The sequence below is a fragment of the Amphibalanus amphitrite genome, unplaced genomic scaffold (assembly GCF_019059575.1).
Source record: "Amphibalanus amphitrite isolate SeventyFive unplaced genomic scaffold, NRLGWU_Aamphi_draft 001339F_arrow, whole genome shotgun sequence".
Taxonomy (NCBI): Eukaryota; Metazoa; Arthropoda; class Thecostraca; order Balanomorpha; family Balanidae; genus Amphibalanus; species Amphibalanus amphitrite.
The window spans coordinates 155,573-181,629 of NW_024882832.1; the positions used below are offsets into that span (position 1 = coordinate 155,573).

Sequence of the window (26,057 nt, forward strand, 5' to 3'; positions counted from 1 at the left end):
CCGCGAGCGGCGGGGCCCACCCAGGGTACTGAACGCATGGCCTGGCTGTCACCAGCGCTGCCTAGCGGCTATATTGGAACTCTGGGTTATGTGAATCGCGCAAGGTGGCGCCACGCTCAGGAGGCAGCAGAGCCGCCGCGGCGGCGCTCAGTCGCTGAGCGGCGGGCCGGCCGGCGGGGCAGCAGCGCGTGGATCTACGATGGCTATGGAGGTAACCATGCCGCGGCGTGCCGGCATGGACGTTCTGTCAGCTCCGATAAATTGGGATTTGCCTCCCGCTAACCCTGATTTGCATCATCGGCCAACAGTCCGGCCCTACATGTACTTCAGCTGGCTCGGCACGAGCTGGTCCGCCACCCTCTGCTCTGAATGAGCTATTTGACCGCCAACAGCTCTCTGCGGGAGCTCCCGACCAATAAGAGCTCTGCGTGAGCCGTTAGCTCTGCGTGAGCACTCTAATCCAGCCAGCATGGTGTGTGCTCATATCAGCGTCCGTAGCTCGGCATGAGCTTATCAACCGCCCATAGCTCTGAGTGAGCTCATCAAACGCCTATAGCTGCTCTGCGTGAGCTCCAGGCCACCATTCGCTCTGCGTGAGCACTCTAACTCAGCGGGCGCTGTGCGGGCTCATATCAGCGTCAGTAGCTCTGCGCGAGCTCGCCAGCCGACAGCAGCTCTGGGTGTGAACTCGTCACCGTTCCTGCCCTGCGCGAGGTCGCCCGCCGCCGCTGCTGGCTCCTTGTCATCTCTCCGATTGCCCTGCGCATGCTTGCTTTTCCCCATACCGGATCTACCTGTTTTATTTGTTTGCGAGTTTGTCTGCTCACCCGGTCGTGGTGCTGGCGTTCGTGTTTCCGGCCGATTTCCTGGGGTCGGATGGCGTGCATCCATCGGCGGCCGGATGGCGGGCTATTGCAGAGGTCGTCCGAATTGCCACCTCCTCTCCCACGGCTGTCCCGGAGCCCTCTTCCCCTTAACCACGTGCGGTTCATACAGAGTGGGAGGTGCCATATGTCGGATCCAGCGAATACACTTATGCTGACATTGTTTTTGTTTGTTTCATGAACTGCGGGCCCTCATGCCGCGCGCACGGGCGGCGCCCACACGGGGCCAGATCGCGCCCGCTGCAGCGGCGCTGTCGCCAGGACGCAGGCGCACCAGCGCCCTCCGGCACACCGCCGCCACAGCCACCACCGGCGCCACTATGCGGCAGGCTGCCCCGGGCCGGCCACGGCAGACGATCGCCGCCCGCGCGGCTGCTGGCGCTGCCCGGCGCTCGGCGGCTGATGGTGGCGAGCCGGGACCCGCTGGCGGCGCCCTGCGGTCAGTTCGGCGCCGGCGTCCCGCTGCTGAGGCCGGCTCATCCGGGACTACAGTCACGGCGGCGGCGGAGGTGTTCAGCTCCGCAGCGCTGCACGACATGCTGCGAGACATGGTTCGCGCTGCCGTCGCCGAGGAGCTGCCCGCCCTTCAGCCGCCACCGATGGAGCCTGCCGCGCCCGTCACGCCAGCGCCCACCGCGCCTGCGCCTGCGCCGCCGCCGCCGCCGCCCGCTCCAGCTGTCGCCGGTACGATTATGCTGCCGCCCGTTGGGGCGCCGCTGCCGGTCGTGACTGGTGTCGGCACGCCGCCTGCGACGGGCCCCGACTTCGCCATGCGCGCGGCGGTACCGGCGGCGACCGCGGCGTTAATCACTAGCCATAAATACGTAGATATTGGATCCCTCCTGGACGATGCGTCCCTCGGTGTCGGCGCCGGCCCGACCTTCAGCCTGGTCGACGGCCGTCTCCGGCCCGCCGCTGCTCCGCGCCGCCCCGTCCCACACTTCGGCGCGTGGTGCACCGCGTTTCTGCGCTACGCCGCCGTATACCTGGCCGTCCATCCGGCTGACGCCTCGGGGCTAACAGGGCACATGCAGCAAGTGGCGTCCCTGCAGTCCCCAGGGATGGGCTTGGCCTGGCGGGAGTTCGATGAGGCCTTCCGCCGTGCCCGCAGCCTGCAGCCAGAGTCCCATCCGTGGGGCGCGACGGCAGCCAATTCGCCTTTATGGCTGAATGCTGTCGCGCGTGGAATGTCTGCCGCTCGGGCCGGGCCGGCTGGGCCCTCCCGGGGCCCCCATGGCGCCACCGCTGGCCGGTCGGGGGCCGTTTCGGCGCCCTTTCCGGTCTGCCTCGCCTTCAACAGCGCGGCCGGCTGCAGCCGTCTGTCCTGCCGCTACACCCATGCCTGTCGAGCATGCCGCGGCTCTCATGCCCTGCCCTCATGCCCCCGCCGGCCCGCCACGGCCCTCCCGGGTCCCCGCCGGCGCGACCGCCAGTGAGGCCCCCGCCGTGCCCCGGTCGATCCCGCCTGACCGCCTCCAACGGCTGCTGTGCGGCTACGACCCCGCCAAGGCCGAAGTGCTCGTCGCCGGGTTTCTGTTAGGATTTGAGCTGGGAGGCGTCGATGTTTCCCCCGGTGATGCAGAACTCAATCTCCCTTCCTGTGCGCTCGCACCCGAAGTAATAGACGCATACATCGCGGCCGAGCGTCGGGAGGGCAGAATCGCAGGGCCTTTCTCTTCTCCTCCGCCGTGGGTAGTTAAATTCTCTCTCATCGGTCTCATCCCCAAGCGTCAGCCGAATTCATTCCGGGTCATTCATCATCTCTCATTCCCCTCTGGCTCGTCTCTGAATGATTCTATTCCCCCGGAAGCCACCCACGTTCAGTCGCCGCTTCCGGTCTCGGGTGGGGGAGATGGGCGGTTACCCTCGCCCAAAGACATGGGTGGAGGGGCACCAGTCCAATACATTGACCCGTGACCACCAACGATGTCTTTGCGAGCGCAAGCGGACGGAGAAATGCACGTTTGGCTCGACTAGCCGCAACAGCGGCGGTCGGGCCAACGACCTTTCTCTGGCTGCGAGCGAGCGCCATCTACGCAGCCGGGTGCGGCGCGCGTCAGTGTGCGTCAGCTCGCGTCGACGAGCGCACGCGAGTGTTTTACCGCCGCCACCCCGCCACCGCCGCGTTACATGTCCCATTCTCCATGTGAGTGTTTCCCTTGGCTTTGTATTGGTCTCGTGTGTACGGCGGTTACCCTCGCCCAAAGACATGGGTGGAGGGGCACCAGTCCAATACATTGACCCGTGACCACCAACGATGTCTTTGCGAGCGCAAGCGGACGGAGAAATGCCTGTGTACTATTCTGTACTATTCTGACAGGCATTCTGCCAGCAGACGTCACCCTGACAGCTAACGCCGCGTCTGAACAACACCTTTAATGTGCTGAACAGCTGCACCTCGCAGAGCCCCAATCCCATGAAGAGGGCACTGTCGGTGGACAACGAGTAGCATCTACTTGGTCTGCTACACGAGACAAGGGCGTGGATCTCGCGTTGGAGGGTGGGGAACGGCGTGAAGGTCGACTTTGTTCACGGCCTTAAACCCACCATCACGGCGGTCATCCAGATCTGGACGGCGCTGAGGGGTGACCCGCTGACATTCATGATGACGCGCCGGCTGAACCAGGATGGCCTGGAGGATCTGTTCGGCGTCGTGCGCATGCGTCATGGTCCAAACGACCGGTCTGACCCTACACAGTTCAGGCATGCGTACCGCAAAGCAACAGCCAGCCGGATCCTGTGCGCGCGTGTGACTGCCAACTGTGAGGCAAACGGCGACACCGTGCTGGGTGTCCTGAACAGCGCTGCTCGTCGGGTCAGTCAGCGTCTACTCTACAGTGCGGGTTAGCTACACGCAGGGACCCCGTGTGATGGAGGAAGTGTTCCTAGACACTGCAACGGAGAACTGTTTCACGTACGTGACCGGCTATTTGGCACACAAAGTGCATCAGAGCCGCCGCTGTGGTGTGTGCCAAAGCGCCTTGTCCTCTGGAAAGGCGGTAGTCGCCTACCAGCGTGACATACCGACAGGACTCAAAAGTTACACTGGGGTAAGTGACGTTGAGGTTGGAAGTCTCCTTCCCACGGAGGACTTCTACAATCTACACTGTGGTCCGTGGGAGCTATATGCCCACTCAGGTCCAGGTGCAGACAATGATTCACGAGACCGGAGTCGCTCATCGACTTGTGCTGCGCGTGTGCAGTTCCACAGAGGCCACACGACTTCAGTCGCACATGTGCTGCGGCAAGGTCGTGAGGGACGCAGTCGGTCGGTTTGTGCGCCTGCAACTGCATGTGACGTCTCGTAAGGTGGTGATGGGTCGTGGCAGCTCGGGAAGCCTGTTTACAACAGGGAACTATTGTGTTGTGGTCCAGCTCGCGCACGGCTTCTGGCCGCGCCTGCGCGCGCCCCTGCCGCCGCCACCGCTGGCTGCTCCGGCTCCGCGCCTGTCAGCGCCTCTGCCGCCGCCAGCTGACTGCGCGCCGAGCGGCATGGCTGGCGCACCAAAAGTACTTTTGGTGATTCTTGTCGGCACAAGTTATCGTAGTCGTATCTATTCGCCTCGTGCGTAGCCGCTGCATTCCCGTGGCGCTAGTGTACATTGTAGGATACTCAAATTGGCGCATGTGTGACGTATTAGTGGCATTTGCGTTTGAACGGCATAACTGCGCGTATATTCCTGTGTGTAAGAAGAGGCAGGTGGTGCTACTATGCGTCAATTTTTGTTAATATTTTGGTGATTTGTCAAAACCGCAAAGCACAAAATGAAGATTACTGATTAGGCTGCTTTCTTGCAATAACCAGAAGTTATGGCTGCTGCAAACATCTCTGGTAATCTGCCTCTTACCTCGATTCTTGAATATCTTGATGTGGAGTTGAAGGAGTACAAAGAAAACAGGAAGAGTGATGTATAGACAAATAGATATATATTGAGTAGGAAAAACATACAGCACATGGGTGGACGCGTTTCGTCAGAAACTTTTTCAACACCCGAATATCGACAAAACAATACGAACACACAAGAACAAAGCTAGCAAGCACAGTTTCATACCTGTTGATATATCGCGTGTACATATTATGAGAATGTGCCTAAATGCAAATACACTTCCAATACTGCGCGTCAATTAAATGGCAAAGAAAGAGAGAATACATATGACAATTCATGTTGACAGTATCTGTTTTTCTATTTAACATTTATTTTATAATCTGAGTACAATATACGGCCGCAGATTTTGCCCATTTTATAAACCCAACCCGTGTATTGATCGTTTCGTTCGTTGCAATGTATGCCGCTTCCGTCGCCTTTCTACTCCCCTTGCTTTTGCACTTCGCTATCACTCTCGCCCCTCCCCAATTCGGTAAATGATTCGTTGAGTGAGCATGAAGCACGAATGCACTGTGTTCCATGTCGTTTCTTACATCTCTCCTATGTTCCTTTAATCTTTTGTCCATGCCTCTACCTGTTTCACCTATATATGACTTTTCACAATGCCCACAGGGTACCTGATATACAACGCTAAGATCTACATTCTTACTTATTTTCTTTTGCGTGATCTCTCCTATTTTTCTGCCAGAAGTCAATGCGACTTTAACGCCTGTCGTTTCAAGTTCTTTCGCGATGTTTTCGGCTGCTTTTGAGTTCGGTAATGAAATATATCTTATGTCGTTCTTTCGTTTCGCTTCAGCTTTTGCTCTGTTTCGAATGTTCAACGCTTTTTTCTTGAGACGAATGAGATAGCCTTTGGGATATTTAAGCTTCATGAAACTGGAAAAGATGTGCTCAATTTCTTCAGCAAGATACTCCTCACTACAAATACGAAAAGCCCTTAAGAAAAAGCCCAATACCACCCCACTTTTCACTCTATCACTATGACCGGAAAAGAAATGAACATAATCTTCCCGGTTTGTAGGCTTACGATATACTTTGAATTTTGCACGACTATCGCTTCGGACTACTTCCGTATCTAAGAAAGCAATGGAACCTCCCTTTTCTGTTTCCACAGTAAACTGAATCTTCGGGAAACAGAGCAAAAGCTGAAGCGAAACGAAAGAACGACATAAGATATATTTCATTACCGAACTCAAAAGCAGCCGAAAACATCGCGAAAGAACTTGAAACGACAGGCGTCAAAGTCGCATTGACTTCTGGCAGAAAAATAGGAGAGATCACGCAAAAGAAAATAAGTAAGAATGTAGATCTTAGCGTTGTATATCAGGTACCCTGTGGGCATTGTGAAAAGTCATATATAGGTGAAACAGGTAGAGGCATGGACAAAAGATTAAAGGAACATAGGAGAGATGTAAGAAACGACATGGAACACAGTGCATTCGTGCTTCATGCTCACTCAACGAATCATTTACCGAATAGGGGAGGGGCGAAAGTGATAGCGAAGTGCAAAAGCAAGGGGAGTAGAAAGGCGACGGAAGCGGCATACATTGCAACGAACGAAACGATCAATACACGGGTTGGGTTTATAAAATGGGCAAAATCTGCGGCCGTATATTGTACTCAGATTATAAAATAAATGTTAAATAGAAAAACAGATACTGTCAACATGAATTGTCATATGTATTCTCTCTTTCTTTGCCATTTAACTGACGCGCAGTATTGGAAGTGTATTTGCATTTAGGCACATTCTCATAATATGTACACGCGATATATCAACAGGTATGAAACTGTGCTTGCTAGCTTTGTTCTTGTGTGTTCGTATTGTTTTGTCGATATTCGGGTGTTGAAAAAGTCTCTGACGAAACGCGTCCACCCATGTGCTGTATGTTTTTCCTACTCAATATATACCAAAACAGGAAGAGATGTCTCAATGAAGGAGATCAGATTCTTAACAGCCATCACCTCCTTTGCTGTGGTATCAAGGCAAGTGCAACCAAGATACCTATAAATAACAGGTACGGTCAGAGTTTGAGATATGGAAGCACCTAATCACGACAAACATTGCGCAGATGAAACATATCTTGACGCAAATATTCAGCTGAGGTCGTAGTTTAGCATTAGTTTGATTGCGTCATAACAATAATAAGACTGTGAGACTAACGTGTAAGATGTGTTTTATGACGTCAAAATTATATCATTTTTACCTTGTTAACGAAAATATATAATGCACTAGATCAAACCACGTCGAATGTTTTTGGCAAGGTATATTGGTTTTCGGGACATTTCATTTGAAAGTTGAATTGAGGGCCGCCGCGGTCCGCGGATATATTTATTATTCATAGGCATCGTGGATTGTTGCGTGGTGCTCATGGGGCATCAGTTGGTGATTGATAACATTTTGCTTTGATTTCTGATTGCTGATGATTTAAATTCTATGATGGTTTACTGTGCGGAACCTTCGTGTAGAAATGGGTCCGGGAGAAGAAATAACCAGGCGCCCGGCACCAAATATCACAAGTTCCCAGCGGATGAAGTGATGGCAAGGCGATGGTGGCAGATCATAAAAAGGGGGGAGCCATTTCCGAAGAACTTCCGCCAGTATTGTTTGTGTTCTTCGCATTTTGTAACTGCTGACTATGAAAGAGGCCTCAGGTCAGAACTGCTTAAGTTGCCTCCGCAGTATTCTGCCATGAAGCTGCTACCTACATCAGTCCCATCCAGGAACCTGACTCGTCCTCCAAGGTAAAGGCCTCATCTGACTACACTGCATGCGGTTTTCGCGGGTTTGCGGGTTTTGCGTAGTATTGTTGTAGTAAAAACAATGTTTTTGTGATATGTTTTGGTATTATATTTTAGTTAATATAAGAGTTTTATTAACTTTTGTATATAGCTAATGTAGAAGTTAAATTATTTATTACTTTTGTTTCTAGATCGATATTTGGGTAAGTGACGTTGAGGTTTGAAGTCTTCTTTCCACGGAGGACTTCTATACTGTGGTCCGTGGGAGCTATATGACCACTCAGGTCCAGGTGCAGACAATTATTCACGAGACCGGAGTCGCTCATCGACTTGTGCTGTGCGTGTGCAGCTCCAGAGAGGCCACACGACTTGAGTCGCAGATGTGCTGCGGCAAGGTCCTGAGGGACGTAGTCGGTCGGTTTGTGCGCCTGCAGCTGCATGGTATGGCATGGTCGTTACCGCGCCTGCGGATGCATGTGACGTCTCGTAAGGTGGTGATGGGTCGGGGGAGCTCGGTGTAGTGTTTTGTCTCTGTCGCGCATTATTTGACCTTGACTGGATTGCGTGATACGGCCTGCTGCTCTATGGAAAATAGAGAAGGAGTTCTTCCGGTGAACGTGGCGTGTGAAATGGTTGGTGAGAAGCTCCGACTAACGTGACCGTAACGACACAGAAACGAACCAGAACGACACGATCTTAGCGTTTAATTACCTCATTAACGTTCAGTAACGTAAGAAACGCTACATATTCTGGCGACAAGGCTGAGTTTTCCGTAATGCCGAATTACGACGTACCGACGCCCGCGCCATTTTTGCGGCAGGCCGGTCGCCCGACGCGGCCATGGGCAGTCTGGAGAGATCACTTCGTGGAGGTTTTTCTCGTCGCGGCCGCTGGCGATGGACCACCCATCTCTCCCAGTCAGCAAGGCTCTGCTCATCTCATGCCTGGGAGAAGAGGGCCAGCGCGTGTTCAGCACCCTGCCCCCAGTGGTCAAGGAGGAGTCGGAGTCGGGGACAGACTTCGATGTCGCCATACGCCAAATCAACATGTTCTTCGAGCCCAAGATCAATGTTGTGGTGGAGCGGTTCACCTTCCGCCAACGAGGCCAGCGACCTGGTGAGACTACGGCTGAATATGCGTCTGTGCTGCGTGGCCTTGCCCAGACGTGCGACTTCAGGATGATGGAGGATGAAATGATCAGGGATCTTGTGGTGGAGAAGACTCTGCATCACCATCTCCGTGAAAAGTTTCTGCAAGATAGTGCCCTCACCTTGGAGAAGGTTCTCTCTCTGGGGGAGGCCTTCGAGCGCTCCATGCTCCAGTCATCGCTGATGGCCAGGCCGGACTAGGAGCGATTTTCGCTTGGTTCCACTGCCGCAGACATTGTTTCAGCTCTCGTTCGCCGCTTCGAAGATTTGTACCGTTATCTGAGTACATGTGCTTCGGTCGGCCTCGTCTCGCAATCATGCGTCGAACTGCCATGATAAATGAGTCGGTGTCGAGCGAATACGACACTTCAAAATGCACGGCGCGAGTAACCATGCAGGTGAAGATGCAGCCATATCGCTTTTCGGTTTTTCGGTGGTTTCGCAGTGATCGGTCCGAAGAAATCTACTCCAACGTGCGAGAAGCAGGGAGTAGAAGCGTCTACATAGTCTGGACTGAGGCAGATCTGCCATGAGCTGCGGTCTGGCTGCAGCGGCTCGCTTTCTGCAGACCATGCACGGGTGAGTGTAGCGTTTTACTGCAGCTCGACCTCACAGGATCCGGTACTTCTCTCGAAGGTGGGCGAGAACGTGCTCAGGTCCTGCATGTGCTAGTCTTCTGTGCTTGTCGGTGACGATGAGACGAGTGACGACGTGTTTGGCTGGCAGGATGAGCTGATGTTTTGCGGCGTACATCAGTTCAGAGCGGTCCAGGCGGCCCCCAACACGCAGCAGCCCGTTGCCATCGACGAACGGTGTCAGTGGTAACAGACGGTTACTTTTGGAGAGCTTCGAGCCTCGCTGTAGAGCTTCAATCTCCGTGCTGAATTCCTTTCTTTGAGCCTCCTTGATGAGCATACGCTCAGCTTCTTGGAGCTCGGCCGCTGACAGCGGTCCACGACGTCTGGTGCCTGCGTCTTTCCGGCAGTTTGCGCCAAATCGTCGAATCCACGCGGTGATTCGCAGAGCTCGCAGCCATGCAGATTGTCTTTCGAGATAGTCGAGGTCGCTGTTGTCGTTCTCGACAGCACAGACCATCCGCTGGTTGTCTTCTTTGTCTTCTTCCGTGATTCTGGTCTGCGTTGATGCGTCCGCTGGCCATACATCTGGTGGCCGCAGGAGAAGCTGGGTCCTTTGAGCCAGGCACCTTGACTCAGCTCCTTCATGTGACAGCCCCGACTGCAGATATCTGCAGGATTCAGTAATCCAGGAACGTGTCACCACTGCTCTGCCTCCGAAGCGTCTTGGATTTCAGCGACTCTGTTGGCCACAAACATGTGGTATCGCCTACTCTCACTTCGGAGCCACTGGATAACTGTTATCGAATCAGACCAGAGCACGGTTGAATCGATCTTGATATCGTGTTCTCGCTTGATAGTTTCGGCTATTCGCACGCCCATGACGGCGGCTTGTAGCTCGAGTCGAGGGATGCTCAGTTGTCGGAGAGGAGCTACTCTGGTTTTCGCGAACACGAATGAGATCTCCTAAGATCCTTATCTTCCGGAGCGCAGACAGGGAGCTGAGCTCTCTGTCGCCCTTCCAGCGGAAGGATGGCTGTGACCGGTTTGGTTCGATCGTTGGTTGTGACCGGATGCGTGATGGCGCGCTGGAGGTCGAGTTCAGGAAAAGCGAGGAGGCGGCGAAAGCGTTGGACGCTACTCGCTTCGTGTTCTCCGAGGGACGGGCATCCGTCCGGAAGCTCGTCTCCATCCCGCTTACAGTGGAACCTCACCGATCTAAGAACTCCTCACGAGGGGTCATTAACTGTTTCGATCTGAGGGGAGTGAGCGACGAGGACATTGCGGACGGGCTCGCTGATTTCGGCGTGACAGCGGCTCGCCGCATCATGACGAAGAGAGGCACGGTCTCGACCAACAACATAATTCTGACGTTTGACTCCACTGACTTGCCGAGTGAGATTCGCGTGGGCTACGTGAAGGTTCGCGTGCGGCCTTTCGTCCCAGCGCCCATGCGCTGCTTCCGCTGCCAACGTTTCGGCCACACAAAGGACAACTGCCGAGGAAGACCCACGTGCTCCAAGTGTGCTTCGCAGGACCACACTGACGAATATTCCAGATGAGGTCTGATATATACAATGTAAAGTTTGGTAACCACCTCTGCACTTTTATATGCCACATTTGTGTTGATGGCTCACTAACATTTTAAGAGCTCTTTTTTCTAGCTTCAGGCCCAGATCTGATGCTGAAAGTTTGTGGTTTATGTGAATTCCAATTTCCAAGATTTATTCTTTGAAGTTTATGACCTGTCATTTCATATTGTCTCTTACTACGGATTCGGCCAATATGCAAGGTCTTACTTTTGGGAAAGTTAAATTCCATTTGCCACCTGCCTGACTACCGACTGGATAACATTTTGATCCTTCTCGTCACTGCTGACTCTGAAAACATTTATATCATCTGCAAATTTAAGCACTCCTGACTCGACAGTCGACTAGGTACCCCGTCGTCGATAGTGTTGACATAATGAACAACAATGGACCCAGAGCCCTGGAGAACCTACTGATGACATTTTTTCTAGCTTGACCTACACACATTTATAATTACACGCTGCTGGCGCTCTGTGAGCCCATTCTATTTATTATTATTCTGCCCACAACCCATTCTAATATATTCCCATTTATGCCATGTAGTTTCAGTTGCAATGCAAGCCTTCTATGTGGTACACTGGTACGCTATCAAATGCTTTACTGAAGTCAAGGTATGCTACATACAGAGAGTGGATGTCTTATTAGCTATATGTCTTATTAGCTGTCATACAAAGGATTCATTTCCATGAAGGTAGGTGGTGGGTTCATTGTTGATTGTAGGCAGCAGGTTGATATAGCCTGTGGGTGGTTAAGTGGGCTGCATCCATCCCTCAGTTTAGGGCGTGTTCAGCAACCCAACATATTTGTCAGTCTGAGCTACACCTTCTGTTAGCACTATGACTATAGAGCAGATAAGTCTCATGAATTATTATATGTGTAAGGTGTGTTAGGCCAACTAATAAATTTGTCAGTCTAAGTCACACCATTAACCTTAGAGAGCGGACAAGTTAAGTGTGGACAAGGGAAGTGTCCCGTACATCGCGCTCCATGATGTGGTTCATCGTCCACGAGATCATGGGGCTGCCGGCGTTATCATATCCGAATCATATCAAATAATCTTTGAATTAATTAAAATTAATATAGATACGATTATTTCAGACCCTTAGTGGCTTCCCGCCATGAAGCGGGCGGGTCCACCAACAGCGGCCGACCGCCGGCGGGCTGCCGAGCGCATGCGACGGCTCAGGGAGAGACGTACCGAAGAACGGCGCCAGGCCGAGCTGGAGCGACGCAGAGCGCAGCGGGAAGCCGACGAGAAGCAACGTGCAGCCGACGCAGAGCGCCTCCGTCGGTTGCGTGAAGACGACTATCGCGAGCGGGAGCGCCAGCGACAACAGCAGCGCCAGCTGGACGAGGCGAACCGCGAGCGGGAGCGCCAGCGGCACCAGCAGCGCCAGCTGGACGAGGACTATCGTGAGCGGGAGCGCCAGCGGCAGCAGCAGCGCCAGCTGGACGAGGAGAACCGCGAGCGGGATCGGGACAGAGCAGACCGTCGCCGCCGACAACGCCGCGCCCAGTCGCCGTCCCGGGAGGCGCGCCACGTCGCCGACGTCCTATCCGGAGAGCTGGTCGTGCCGTCCAACACCATCGGCGACAGGGATCGCGTCTGCCAGCACTGCGGAGCTCTGCTGTGGCCGGCCGAGCGGGCCAGTCTCTGTTGTGCTGCCGTCAAGGTTCGGCTCGCCCCCTTGCCAGCTCCTCCGCCTAGCCTGCGGCAGCTGTGGACGGACGACTCGGCGGTCGCTCGGATTTTCCGCAAGCATGTCCGGCATCTTAATTCCGCCCTGGCACTGGCGTCACAGACCGTGCAGGAGGTGCGGCCACCCCCCGGTCACGGCGGTTACACGCCATCTGTTGTGATACAGGGCCGCCTGTATCACCGACTGGGACCGCTTCGTACTCGCGACGGCGAAGTACCGAAGTTTGCGCAGATTTATGTGCAAGACCCGCTGTGCGAAGACCCGGAGGCGGAGGCGGCGCTGCGTCTCGGTCACGTTCGTCTCGGCGTCAACACCCCGGCAGCGGCACAGCGGGTGCTTCTCGACCTCCTGCAGGACCTGCAGCAGCTGCTCCGAGAGCACAACCCGCTGGTCAGAGATTTCATCATGGCCAGCGAAGTCCCGGATGACCAGGTGGAACACCTGCGCCTGGTTCTCAGCGCCGATGCGCGTCCAGCGGGAGAGCACGAGCGGCGTTACAACCGACCCGAAGGGTTTCAGGAAGTATAGGTCCTGATCGGCGAGGAGCCCGCCCACCGGGACATCATCCTGCGCCGACGCGCCGCCGGTGACGGAGGTGATTTGGCCACCATCAGCGAGTGCCATCGGTCCTACAAACCCCTCCATTTTGTGCTGCTCTTCCCTTTCGGGATGGACGGCTGGCACCCGGAACTGCCACAGCAGCGGCCAGACGGAGGTGGTCCGGCGCGGCGGGTGAGCGCTCTGCAGTACGCTGCCCACCGTCTGCAGACGCGCCCAGCTGAAGACGACTCGCAGCTGCGCGCCGGCCGTCTGCTGCAAGAGTACTGTTGTATGGCGTTCACCCGGGTGGAGACGCAGCGGCTGGTGTTCCTGGCCATGAACCAGCGTCGCATCCGGGCTGAGCTGTACCAGCATCTGGTAGACGCCATCGCTGGTGACGGCGAAGATGCCGCCGCCGCCGGTCAGCCAGCAGAACACGGCGCCCAAGGTTGCGATTGTTTATTTTAGTGATGAGCGTAAGGCCTTCAGTCCAGAGCAGCGTCTGCGGTGGGACGGTCCCTCACCACTTTGGCATTCTTTTCCGGTATGTTGGACACGTGTGTTTTATGTTGTCTCGGAAAATAAACGTCAAGCCTGGAGCCCGCCGTGAGTGAGCTGGAGCTCGGTGACTACAGACACGACTGATTCACCGACGGTGGCGCCCCTGGCGGCAGTCGTCGGCGATGCCGCGCGGCCGCTCGTGGATACTGAGCGGGCGAGGTGTGCTGCGGCACAGCCAACCCAGCCGAACAGGGCCGCCACCGCCCATGGAGCTTCGCCGTCGCCGGCGGCAGGCCTGCCGACATGGGACGAGGACGGGGATCCGTCCGAAGAGATCATAGCCGCTCATGCAGCCGCAATGGCGGCCCACTACCAGAGAGTATTCAGCGCTGAAGATCCGCTGCGAGAGATGGACGGAGGCCCGATGGTGATCGAACTGTGCGAGGATGCGACTCCGACAGAGCTGTCACCGCCAACCGCCCGGTCCCATACGCCTGGAGAGCGGACATCAAAGCTCAGCTCGATGAACTAACTACAGGCCCGAGGTGTCATCGCACCAGTCGAGTACCCAACCGAGTGGTGCCACCCAATGGTCGCGACGGTGGCCGTTTATGGGAACGCGCGCAAGAGGTGCCAGGGTCGCCTGCACAGGAGATGCCAGGGTGGCCTGTGCCACCAGCCCCAGGGTCGCTTGCACCAAACATTGGCAAAATGAGAGCGATGGACGCTGTAAAGGTAGTCACGACGACAGCAGTCACCGCGCCAGCAGCGGCGGATTCCACGCCGGTGACCAAGGCCGCGCCGGTGACCCAGGCCGAGCCCGAGACCCAGACCACGCCAGCGCCGGTCCCCGCGACGGTGACACTAACGCGCCAGTCTCGCCGCCTGATACTGACGCGAACTTGGGTGCTGGTTTTGGATCAGCTGAACTTATAACGGCACTGCAATGCCTTGGGGCGGCTAACTTTGATGCAGAGATTTCAAATATATCTCAGATGTCAAGATGAGCCATGGAACCCCCGAAGAGAAGAATACTGTTGAAAGAAAGAGGACTGAAACGGTGCATCGAAACGCTCAGGTGCTAAAGGATGCACAAATGCAAAGACGTTCTCCGCAAAGAGCCACTGCTTCGAGACAGACGGGCCTGTCGTGATTTCAAGTACTGCGTTTACAACGCCATTCGAAGACGCAAGAAAGCAGTCACCGCAAAGATGCAAAGCAGTTGTAGTTTCGACCTGAAAAGCGAAAAGAGGCGTATTAATACTGTATTTGGAGAGTTCATCGCAGTTAACTCGCGCATGACTGGGGTATTTTCCATAACGCGAGTGACTGAGGGGGTCTCTCCAGAGCTCCCCCCCCCCCCCTATCTCCGAAACTACTGGGCCGATAGTCAAAATTCAAACGGCGTCTGATAGCCCTGGAAAAACTGTCGAACGAAACCTATTTTCGTTGACCTCAAGGTCACCGATGACGTCACCAGGTCAGATCAAAGTAAAAACTATCGGCATTTTTGCTTGTTTACAATGTAGGCTCTGGCCACCGGCTGACAAGTCCGATCAGGCTCATTTTTGGTTTACGCACTTCTTGATATATATATATGCCTTAGATAATAGATACCCTGAGGGTACCGAGCTTTTACTTCTAATTTTTCAGGTCAAGGCCACTGGCCAGGTCATCCTAGGTCACGAAAATTGTATATCATGTATCGGTCACGTGACGCATGTTTTATGGTCCATTTTACACGTATATTTCGAAAATAATGTCGTCTGTGTCATTTGAGGTCATTTTCAGCTGAATTTACCGGAGGTCAGGTCAAAATCAAGTCAGAAAAGAAAATTAATGGAAATTTTTCAAATTTTGAAAATGATATTTTTCAACAAAAAAGGTGTCTATCCGATGCCGTTTGAGCTTAGGAACACGATGGTGCCATTTATATTCATGTACGATGTCCAAAACGTACTGAAAAATGTCTTTGAAAAATACATAATCGTAAAATTTTGACAATAATGCAAATAACTTGGCTATTTTTGAAGATATTGGGTTAGAACTTGCTAGAATATTTTATCAGTGTGTGTTCTATCACATATATTCCGGTTTTTGCGAAAAATCGAACACTTTTGGGAAAAAACAGAAAAAAATGTTTTATTTTGTAATGGGGTTCTGAACGTTTAGTTCAGGTGGTGGCGCTAGTAGTCACTTGTGGTCCTCGCGGACCCATGAGTTTAGCCAGCTGATCGGCCAAATCTGGTAGCCTTAGTATGCATATGGTAGCTAGTAGTAGACGAATATTTCTAGTTGGCAATATAAAAACCAGAAAGAATGTATGCCCAAATGATTCTCAAATCGTGTCAGTAAGTTGTTTAAGAAGTAACAAATTAAATAAAACCGCTGCTACACATCATACAATGATGAAAATCAGCCTTTGAAGAAAAATCGGTAATAAATATTAGAACTACATAGAAGAAACTGACCCATGTCTACAGATAAACTAAAAGCGACGAACTTGACGCAGGCTGCGAAGACTCGTTGACGGAAGATCCCGGAGAGTTCAGAGAGAAGTTGGTGTCTGGATGTTAGACGTTTTTTATATTAAATGGTTTGATTTTCGGCGCTGGTAGTGATTTTCAGCGATGGACGAAGAATTTCGATACCAGGCATACCTGTGTCTGAGCTGAAGAGTGCTCTGGCAAGGCTAAAGGCATCAACTAAGGGCAGAAAACCTGACCCCGTCGACAGGTAACTACCCGATGTTTTTTTTTAAATTACCAGTGATACTTAAACAATAGTAATATTATATAAAACAGCTTAAGAGTTAGGCACTAAAAGCTTAAAATTTTTGTTGGTGAATGCCACCACAACACTGGCAAAATCTCAATTCCACAGGTTAGTGAAGCTGCGGAGGTCGCAGCATGAGCATCCAGAGGAGATGGACAACATGGACACAGACTCTGTGGCTTGGCCACCTGCTGCAACATTTGCATCAGTCAACGCAGATGTACCATGCAAGAACATCACCAGCGAACAGGTGGCTGCCTACCTCGAGCTCCACAACCAGTCAGTCAGCCGATTGTCGAAGGTGACAAAGTCTTCTAAGGGCATGCTGGAAAGGGGATTTGTACGCACTTGCCAATATGTTGTGAAGGGGGAGCATCTCTTCTTCAAGGCTGTAGTTTAGCCAGAGATGAAAAGGACTGTGTTGTACAATATTGAAGCAAGGGTCACAGATGAAGAGATCAGATATACAAGGTGTGAGTGTGCTGCGGGTAATGGCCCACATGGTATCTGCAAGCATGTCTCAGCTGTTCTTATGATGATAACCCACTTTGGCGAGGAAGGTCAGTGGCTTTTAGAGACGTCGTGTACCGAGCTGCCCCAGCAGTGGCATCGCAGGGGGAAGGGACGCATACTGGCACCAGATGACCCTGTGCCCATGGAACGCTGCCAGAAACGTGGGTCTAGCATGCTATATGACCCAAGGCCATTGCACCTGAGGGGAAACAGCGACATCAAAAGGCAGCGCCTCTCCATGCATGTAATCGGATTCTGTTCCGAGAAGGCCGAAAAGCTGGCTATCTGTGGGATGCTGGGAGGAGAGGTGAATGTGCCTGCCCTTCAGCAAGACCATGACTACTTGGAGGAGCCACTCGCTCAGCAGTGGGTGGTTAACATGATCTCATTATCAAAAGATGAGATCTGTGGTGTGGAGGAGCGCACTAGAGGCCAAGCACATTCAAAAGAGTGGGCTGAACAGAGGAGGGTGCGGCTCACTGCATCATCAGCTGGCCGCATCTGCAGGGCAAAGTCTGCAGAGCTGACCAGCCTCCCAACACATCTGTACGAGCAGCCACCGCTGAAAACGGCTGCAGTCATCTGGGGAAAGAAAAATGAAAGGAAAGCTCTAGCAGCTTATACAGCCAAAACCGGTATCCCAAAGAAGTAAATAATGACTTAGAAATTGTTTGCCGTGGTTGTCATTGGTGCTTTGAATTATTTCATTACCACTACTACGCTCTGCTTCACAGCTGTCTGCCAGACAAAAATGAAAATGCGGAGGCAAGAAGTCGCGAGCACCATATCTAAAGCGTGCGGTGACGCGAGGGCAGTCGCGAAGAGGAAAGAGGCCAAACACGTCGACGTGGCGGCTGGCAGTGGCGAGAACGGACGCCCATGAGCCCTCCTCGCCTGAGAGACACGTGTCTACCGAGGACCTCATCGCCGAGGACCCAGAAGCCGGCTTCAAGGCCACGCCAGCCGCCCCTCAGGCCCCGCAGGCCTCGCCCTCTGCGCTCAGCGACCTCTCAGGTGCTGCCACTCACGACCCCGACCCCGCCCCAAGGCCGTCCCGCCTCTCGCGGCACTCCAGTAGCTCCGCCGAGAGCCTCAGCAGCGCCCACTCAGAGGCCGATACTGTGTCCCTGCAGTGCGGGCGCAGATGGCGGCGAGGCGACGAGCCTACACTCGGCTATCAGAGACGTGCACGCTCGTGCCCATCACCCAGGGATAAGGCGCACGCTACAATCCTCGCGCCGTGATGTTTCTCCGACAGTGACCCGGAAGGACGCGCGTGCGGTGGTGACACAGTGTGATGTGTGCAGATCCATTGACCCGGCGCCGGTGAAGTGGCGACACGGCGTACTCAGCGTCAAGGAGACATGGTCCCGTCTGGCCATTGACATCACTCATTTCCGAGGACCAAATGTCTCATCCAAAAGATCTGGCTCGGCAGATGGGACTGGGACGAGGCCATCAGCGACAGAGAACTCCTCGCTCAGTGGCACAGTTGGCAGCTGGAGCTGAACGACATGGACTGTGTACGAGTGGGCCGCTGTTATCGCCCCGATGACAGAGCGGTCGTAAACTGTCAGCTGCACGTGTTCGGTGACGCCTCTGAGCTTGCGTTCGGTGTGGCGAAACATCAAGAGATATTACCCGCCCGTGGGGATATCACCCGGCTGATCGCCGCCGACCGACACAGGACGCTCGCCCACGCCGGGACGGAACACGTCCTGACTCACCTGAGACAACAATACTGGATCATCTGCAGCAGAGCGACCGTGAAACGAATCACGCGCGCCTGCATGCCCTGTCGAAAAAGGTCAGCGCAGCCGGTGCCACCACAGATGGGTGACCTGCCAGCCTTCTGTGTGAGCGAGCCAGCGCCAGCGTTCACGCGAGTGGGTGTGGACTTCTTCGGACCAATGACCGTCAAGAAACACCGAAAACGAGAGAAACGGTACGGGTGTCTCTTCACGTGCCTGTCCACCCGAGCGGTCCACATCGAGATCGCCCACTCACTGGACACAGACTCGTTGATCATGGCCATGAGACGCATGATGGCCAGACGAGGCAAGGTCAAACTCGTGTGCTCCGACAACGGCACAAATCTCCGCGCCGGCGAGCGTGAGCTGCGGCAGGCGCTCCAGCAATGGAACCAGTCCAAGATCGCGGACACGCTGTCACAGGAAGGGGTTGAGTGGCTATTCAACCCGCCGGCCGCTCCGCACTTTGGTGGCGTGTTCGAGCGCCTGGTGCGGTCAGCCAAATGCGCTCTGACAGCCGTGCTGGGCGACAGGGCCGTTGACGACGAGACGCTACGGACGGTGACAGAGGTCGAGGCTCTCCTGAACGGACGTCCGCTGCCACGTCCGCACCGATCCCGACGACTACCAGCCGCTGACGCCGAACCACTTCCCCTCATCGGACGAGCCGCCCCTCAGCTGCCGCCCGGTGTCTTCACTGACGGTGACATGTGCAGCCCACGGCGCTGGAAACACACTCAGGTGCTGCTGCATCACTTCTGGTGTAACAGTCAGACACAAAATCTATTTTTTTATGCAATTTTGTAGAATACCATTTTCATTTTTTATCAGCAAGCTGAAACGCAATTGCTCTCCTCCTCACGCGCCAGTCCAGGCCTGCACGGTGCTGGGCCCAGTCGAGTGTGAGTCATCTATTAGTATAATGCAGCGGTCACCGCCGGCCGCCGGCACCGTACGCCGGCGCGCTGCCGCTCGGGTGTGTCGCCGACACACCCTAGGCAAATATACAATTCACGCGCCTGCGGGCGCCGGAGGTATCCGAAATGTTATTTGACTATTAAGCAGTGTCAGTCCCTGCGCGGACTAGAGAGCTCTGGTGGCTATCGGAGCCAAGACTGCCAGATGGAAAAGAACTGGAGTGGGCGTAATCGGGCAGAGGACACTCTGTACTGGATTGAACTGGTAACGAGTGGCTCGGCCCGGGTGCGTACACACTCCGTTCCGTACCGGGGAGGGCAGTCTGCGACGGGGCTCCGAGGCACGCACTTGTACTCCGGGAGAAGGTTAGCCGCTGTTCGCTCTCATCTGATTGCCGCCGCCAACCCGAACTGCCAATACATCAACGGGCCGACTTCACTCTGACTCTGTTCGGGGAGGTGGGCGAGCTGCAACATCAACAACATCAGAAGGGAGAGAAACTAGTATTGGTGCCGTGACCCGGATCAGGACTTCATCGACATCTGATGTCCTCGCCACCTCGGAGCCCCAGACTCAGCATCACCATACCAATTCCGCCGCATCAACCCCAAGATCGAAACCAAGGTATATAAAAACACTAGGTAACACCGAAAAATTCCTTCAACATGAAGGCAACGGGTTCAGGTCTTGACAACTAGTGCTAGCATGATTTGCAAGATACTTGCTACGTAACTACTTTACAGATTTTCCTAATACTTTGCTATTACTTATGTTTCGCGATTTAATAAAGACATATTTTTAGTTATCCTCATTAAAATTCGTTCTTGCCAAGAAATTTGTAATTTCACGGTATGACATCATGCCTTCAGGAAGCCTCGGATATCTCAGTATCTAGGCAGTGAACCTACTTAATTCTGATGTTTTTAGAAATGAAATTGATTTTTGCATTCTCTTGATATGAACTTTTTGGAAAACAACAGAAAAACATTAAATTATCGCTTTTCAAAGTGCCATTTTGTGCTTGATAAGAAGTGATGGCCCTTAGACAGAGCGTTCCTATAAAAAATCTAGAGTGAGCTGGCCTCTATAAAAATTAAAATTAGCACCAGTATTTAATTGTCTGTTAGATGTTAATTTTCATTAAGCTTAAGGTTCTACGGAAAAAGGCGAAATTCGCCCCTAAAGGCTTCAATGTGTGAATGAAAAAAGGCACTATGGTAAAGAGGTAGTTGAAAAATGGGAGGGAGCTGGCCTCTACAAGTTGTTGATTGAGATAGATTAGCGTATTGACTTTCGATTGATATACCTCATTAAGCATATGGTTTTACGGAAAATGGCTAAATTTGTCGAAAACTATCTCGTTTTTGTTATAAACCGTATATTAGAAATGGCGACGTGCGCCACTTCCGTCGCCGACGCCATTTGGACGCCATGTTGCCCGAGATTTGAGCGCTTGTACGCCTTGGCTTCTAAATTTCAAGATGAATATTGACGGCAGAAGACGGCGTTGTGCATATGGGGGGCACGCACTGATTTCAAGTGAGTCGGAAGTGCCAAAATTGAACAAGATTGGTTCCAAGTACGTTTCGAAGTCCGTCATTCAGGCCCTGGGAATGGGTGACCCTGGCAAGCTTGCTGGACGATACCTGTGTCATAAGTGTATTTCCTATGGCAGGTCGCAGATGAAAATTGTTCAGGTGAGATTACTTGACTGATGTGTTGGCTCATAGCTGGGCTCTCCATTGATGTTTGCAGTGTGAATTTACTCTTGTGCTGTGCAGATTCACAGGAATTTGTATCAGTCTGGGAGGTTTGGTCAATCAGTCATTTTTATCATATGCTATTTTTGTCACATGTGCTAAAAATGACAACGATTCTGCTATTTTTGGGAGCGATCCAGTCTGCAAAACGTGGCAGGGTTCGACAAGATCTGGTTGGGGCAGACACATGCTGCGTTCGGATGGGCGGTTTCGTTTTTTCATCGGGGATCAGGTACTCTCTTTGCAGACGTCACCCGAGCTGCCATATCTATGTCTCACTTGCGCAACAATTGTCTTTTCATGGTTAAATATATAACAAAACATATCTAACCTGACCTTACCTTACCTACAACCTACAACCTACCAACCTACAACCTAACCTACCAACCTACAACCTAACCTACCAACCTACCTAACTGGATATGGCAGCTCGGGTGATGTCTGCTAAGAGAATCCCAGGGAATATTCCTCAGACCGTTTGGGCAGGCTTCTACGGAGAGTGCGCAAAAACTGTAGCCACTAGGTATATCTCACTCTGCATTTTGGGTCCGCGCTACTTGGAGATACTCCTTAGTCCTTTCTAGCCTAACCAGTTACCAAACCAAATCAAATCAAACAAAACCAAACCAAACCAAACCAAACCTGACCTAATCAAACTCATAAATAAAGCTGGTCCTGTAGCTCAGTCGGTAGAGCGTTGGACTCCGCGAGGTGAGAGCTCGTGTCCCGGTATGACGGTCCGGGTTCGAAGCGCGACGGGCGCTCGATGTTTATGAGCCTCCTGGCGGGTATGGTTGCGGTTGGTGGCAGGCCGTAGCCAGGCGAAGTCAGTGAGGGGACCGGCCGTGCGCGGCTATGTGCGTAGTTAAACTTCTGACTCTAAATTCTGCCATGCACCAGGAATTGCACGATCGGAGGGTAGAGGGCAGAGCCATCGCAACGAGCTCTGCTTAGCGGTGGCTCTGTCCTTGAGAATCCTTCCATTCAAAAGGTTCGGACTAAATTTATAAAAAATAAATGTGCCTCCTTATAATCCTTATGATGGTTGCCGTCCGGCCAAATGATAACTATTACGTACCTAATAATTACCTAATACCTAATGATTACTTTGCTTTCTTTCAACATCAATTAATGACTATTTTGTTTTCTTCCAGGAGAGCCAGCGCCATTCCGGATCTGAAAATGCTCTGCATGTCAGCATTGTCTGGTGAGGATTACCAGCAACTGATAAGCACTTGGTAGTGCTGCCAATGTTTGCCATTGATAGTGTTTATATCATAGAGCTTTGCCTTTCACTGTCAATTGTTGATTTCTTTATTTGGGACACATTTCTATGCTTTGCCATCTGATCTTTTTGGCCCCCCTTTCAGACATACTATGCTACCCAGTAGGTACCCTTATGGAATGGTTATGTATCTTACCCAGTCACTAGTCAGTAAGGTCCTTTCCACATATCTGGAAGTAATCTAAATCCTTTCACTTCTGCACATGCAGGGGTCACCCTGTTGCTCACTTGTTTTACAGCCCTATCCTGATTTGCCATCTTTTTGGCCACCTTTCAGACATACTATGCTACCCAGTACCCTAATGAAAGTGTGGTCAAAAATATTGCAAATCAGGATAGGGCTGTAAACAAACGAGCGACAGGCTGACCCCTGCAGAGTCCTTGTTGGAAGCTGGAACTAACTGAACTCAATTAGTACAAGACATGGAAGACATCAAATAAATAACAAATGAGTATGAAATGTATTTCATTATCCATTGATATTTATTTAGACAACTTAATAAATGACGTTGAATGAAAGAATTATGACATTTCATACTCACTCGTTATTTATTTCGAGACCTTCACCTTTGACATCTTTGTTAAAGGGACCCTCCCACCTTAACATTAGATTTGAGTTGAGATAGCCAAAATGGGGTCCCTGGCTCACAATTACTGGTTTGAGCACTCACAACATCGAGAAATGCCTCAAATCGAAAATATCTAATTTCAAAGTTGCAGCACTTTGGATTCAGAGGGGCTAATGCATTTGATACCCCTCTGAATGTGTGACGTCAGCGCGCAGATCTAACGATTTTTAAATGTTTTGACTAAAACGTTTGATAGCATGCGGTGGTATATGCTGCTTTGCGCGCAGCAAGTGCCGCACTTTCAGCTGCCAAACTATTGCTTCCAAATAAAGTCGCTAGGAACAGCGGAGATCCCAAAAAGTAAACAAAAGTAAAAGTCTAATATCTTGAAAACCGGTGAATATTTTTCAGTGAAATTTGGTAGATATTCTTTTTCGCTTTTTCTGAACCGAGCGACATCACTGTCATGCCAATTCATTAACTTTTTTGAAGGTGGGAGGGTAATTTTGTGTACATTTGCAAATATGTTTTAATCCATTTTCCTCCTTTCACAGGAGATTGCAATATCCTAATCAATCACTACCCTCTAATGACCAACGGGTATATGCTCAGCACATCATCATATCACCGTTCCACACACCATCACATTACAAACATCATCACGCACCAATTAGTATGCGTTTCTGCTCTGAAATGGGTACATTTCAATGCTGTTCACAACCATTAAATCACATGTTCAATCCACTCCTGTTCGTCTCCTCAGTCACCCGGAGACCTTGACCTACTCCTGGTCCTCTACGCCCGCCAGCGCCGCTTCGTCTGCGGTGCCGACCAGCGCCGCTTCGTCTGCGGCCCCCGCCAGCGCCGCTTCGTCTGCGGCCCCCGCCAGCGCCGCTTCGTCTGCGGTGCCGACCAGCGCCGCTTCGTCTGCGGTGCCGACCAGCGCCGCTTCGTCTGCGGCCCCCGCCAGCGCCGCTTCGTCTGCGGTGCCGACCAGCGCCGCTTCGTCTGCGGCCCCCGCCAGCGCCGCTTCGTCTGCGGTCCCCGCCAGCGCCGCTTCGTCTGCGGTGCCGACCAGCGCCGCTTCGTCTGCGGTGCCGACCAGCGCCGCTTCGTCTGCGGTGCCGACCAGCGCCGCTTCGTCTGCGGCCCCCGCCAGCGCCGCTTCGTCTGCGGTCCCCGCCAGCGCCGCTTCGTCTGCGGTGCCGACCAGCGCAGCTTCGTCTGCGGTCCCCGCCAGCGCCGCTTCGTCTGCGGTGCCGACCAGCGCCCTTCTGCATGGTACCTCGCCTGATGTAGCCACGCAGGGCGGAGAGTGGAGGTGAGCTATTACTGATTAGTTTTGTCCAGGTAAATTCAGAAATATCATGTTCATGCCACATCATCAGAGTCGCCTCACCAATCAACATAATATTTTCAGGGATGAGGGTCCAGGGGACCCATTTGTATTTGTTCTCACTTCTCACCTTGTTTCTTTGTTGAATCTGTATCCCTTAGTCTCTTTACAAACCAAACTATGTACTTTTTCATGGATAGAATTGCTATATGCCATGGGATGTACAAAAATGCAACTTTGTGCCTAGCTCTAGGCTAATAAGAAGTGTATTTCATTAAAATATCATGTTTTGTTTGTATGTTGAATGGTTTGCATATGAAGATAATTTCCAGCGGCTGCTAATATGTTATGCAGCCCTCTCCTTTAAGTGACCATCCCACCTTAGCATTAGTTTCAGTTGAGATAGCAAGATTGGGGTCCCTGGCGTGCAATTACCGGTTTGGGTACTCACAACATCGAAAAATGCTTCAAATCGAAAATATTTGATCTCAAAGTTGCAGCACTTGGATTCAGAAGGGCTAATGTTTTTGAATGTCCCCCTCTGAATGTGTGACGTCAGCGCAGATCTGACGATTTTAAAATATTTTACTAAAACGTTTGGTAACACCTGGTGATATATGCTGCATTGCGCGCAACATCTGCCGCACTTTAAGCATGCCAAATTAGGTATTGCTTCCAAATGACGTCGTAGGAACAGCGGAGGTCCCAAAAAGTAAAAAGTAATACAGCAGCTGGTCACAGCTGGACCAGTGGCGTGTGTTACATACACGCGCTTAGACAATGTGTACACCCTTCCTAAATCTGGTTGGTTTCTTTTCAGGGGATTGTGTTTATCTATTGGTCATCATGCATCAGCAGTGTGCGTCCATCTTGTGCTCCACTGACCTAGGCGCAGTTCCATGCTGTTCATTGCCATGCAGTCCCATGTTCAATCCACTCCTGTTCGTCTCCTCAGTCACCCGGAGACCTTGGCCTACTCCTGGTCCTCTACGCCCGCCAGCGCCTCTTCGTCTGCGGCCCCCGCCAGCGCCGCTTCGTCTGCGGTCCCCGCCAGCGCCGCTTCGTCTGCGGTGCCGACCAGCGCCCTTCTGCATGGTACCTCGCCTGATGTAGCCACGCAGGGCGGAGAGTGGGAGGTGCTATTACTGATTAGTTTTGTCCAGGTAAATTTAGAGTAATCATACACTCACTTTCTGTCTTTTTGTTATTTTTGTCATTGTGTCAGACAACTTCACCGATAACACTGATACAATTATTTTTAGGGAACCTGCTTCTTGTGTCTCAACTTGTTTCTTTGTTGAATCATTTCTCCATCATTATCTTTCTGGACCCATTTATATGATTTTTTTCTGAAACTGGATTGCTCTATTCCATTGAGTGTACCTATTGCAATGCAACTTTGTGCTACATAACTCAGCTGTAGGGTGATACTTGTGCAGTTCATTATCTGGATGTCATGTGCCGTTGTATATTGTCTGCAGGTGATGAATATCTTCCAGCGACCAGTTTTATTAGATGCGACGATCCTCTCTCTCTCTCTCTCTCCCCTCCTTCTCTCTTCTCTCTCCTCCCTCTCTCTCTCCC

General features: G+C 52.4%; 1 long non-coding RNA gene across 1 annotated transcript; it reads left to right on the plus strand.

Moving 5' to 3' along the window:
* Positions 1-20,744: 20,744 nt before the first annotated feature.
* LOC122372282 lies at positions 20,745-25,600 on the plus strand. Its single transcript, XR_006254841.1, has 4 exons — positions 20,745-21,220; positions 22,438-22,490; positions 23,692-24,458; positions 25,294-25,600. It is a non-coding gene; the product is annotated as an uncharacterized LOC122372282 (long non-coding RNA).
* The last annotated feature ends 457 nt before the right edge of the window (positions 25,601-26,057 follow it).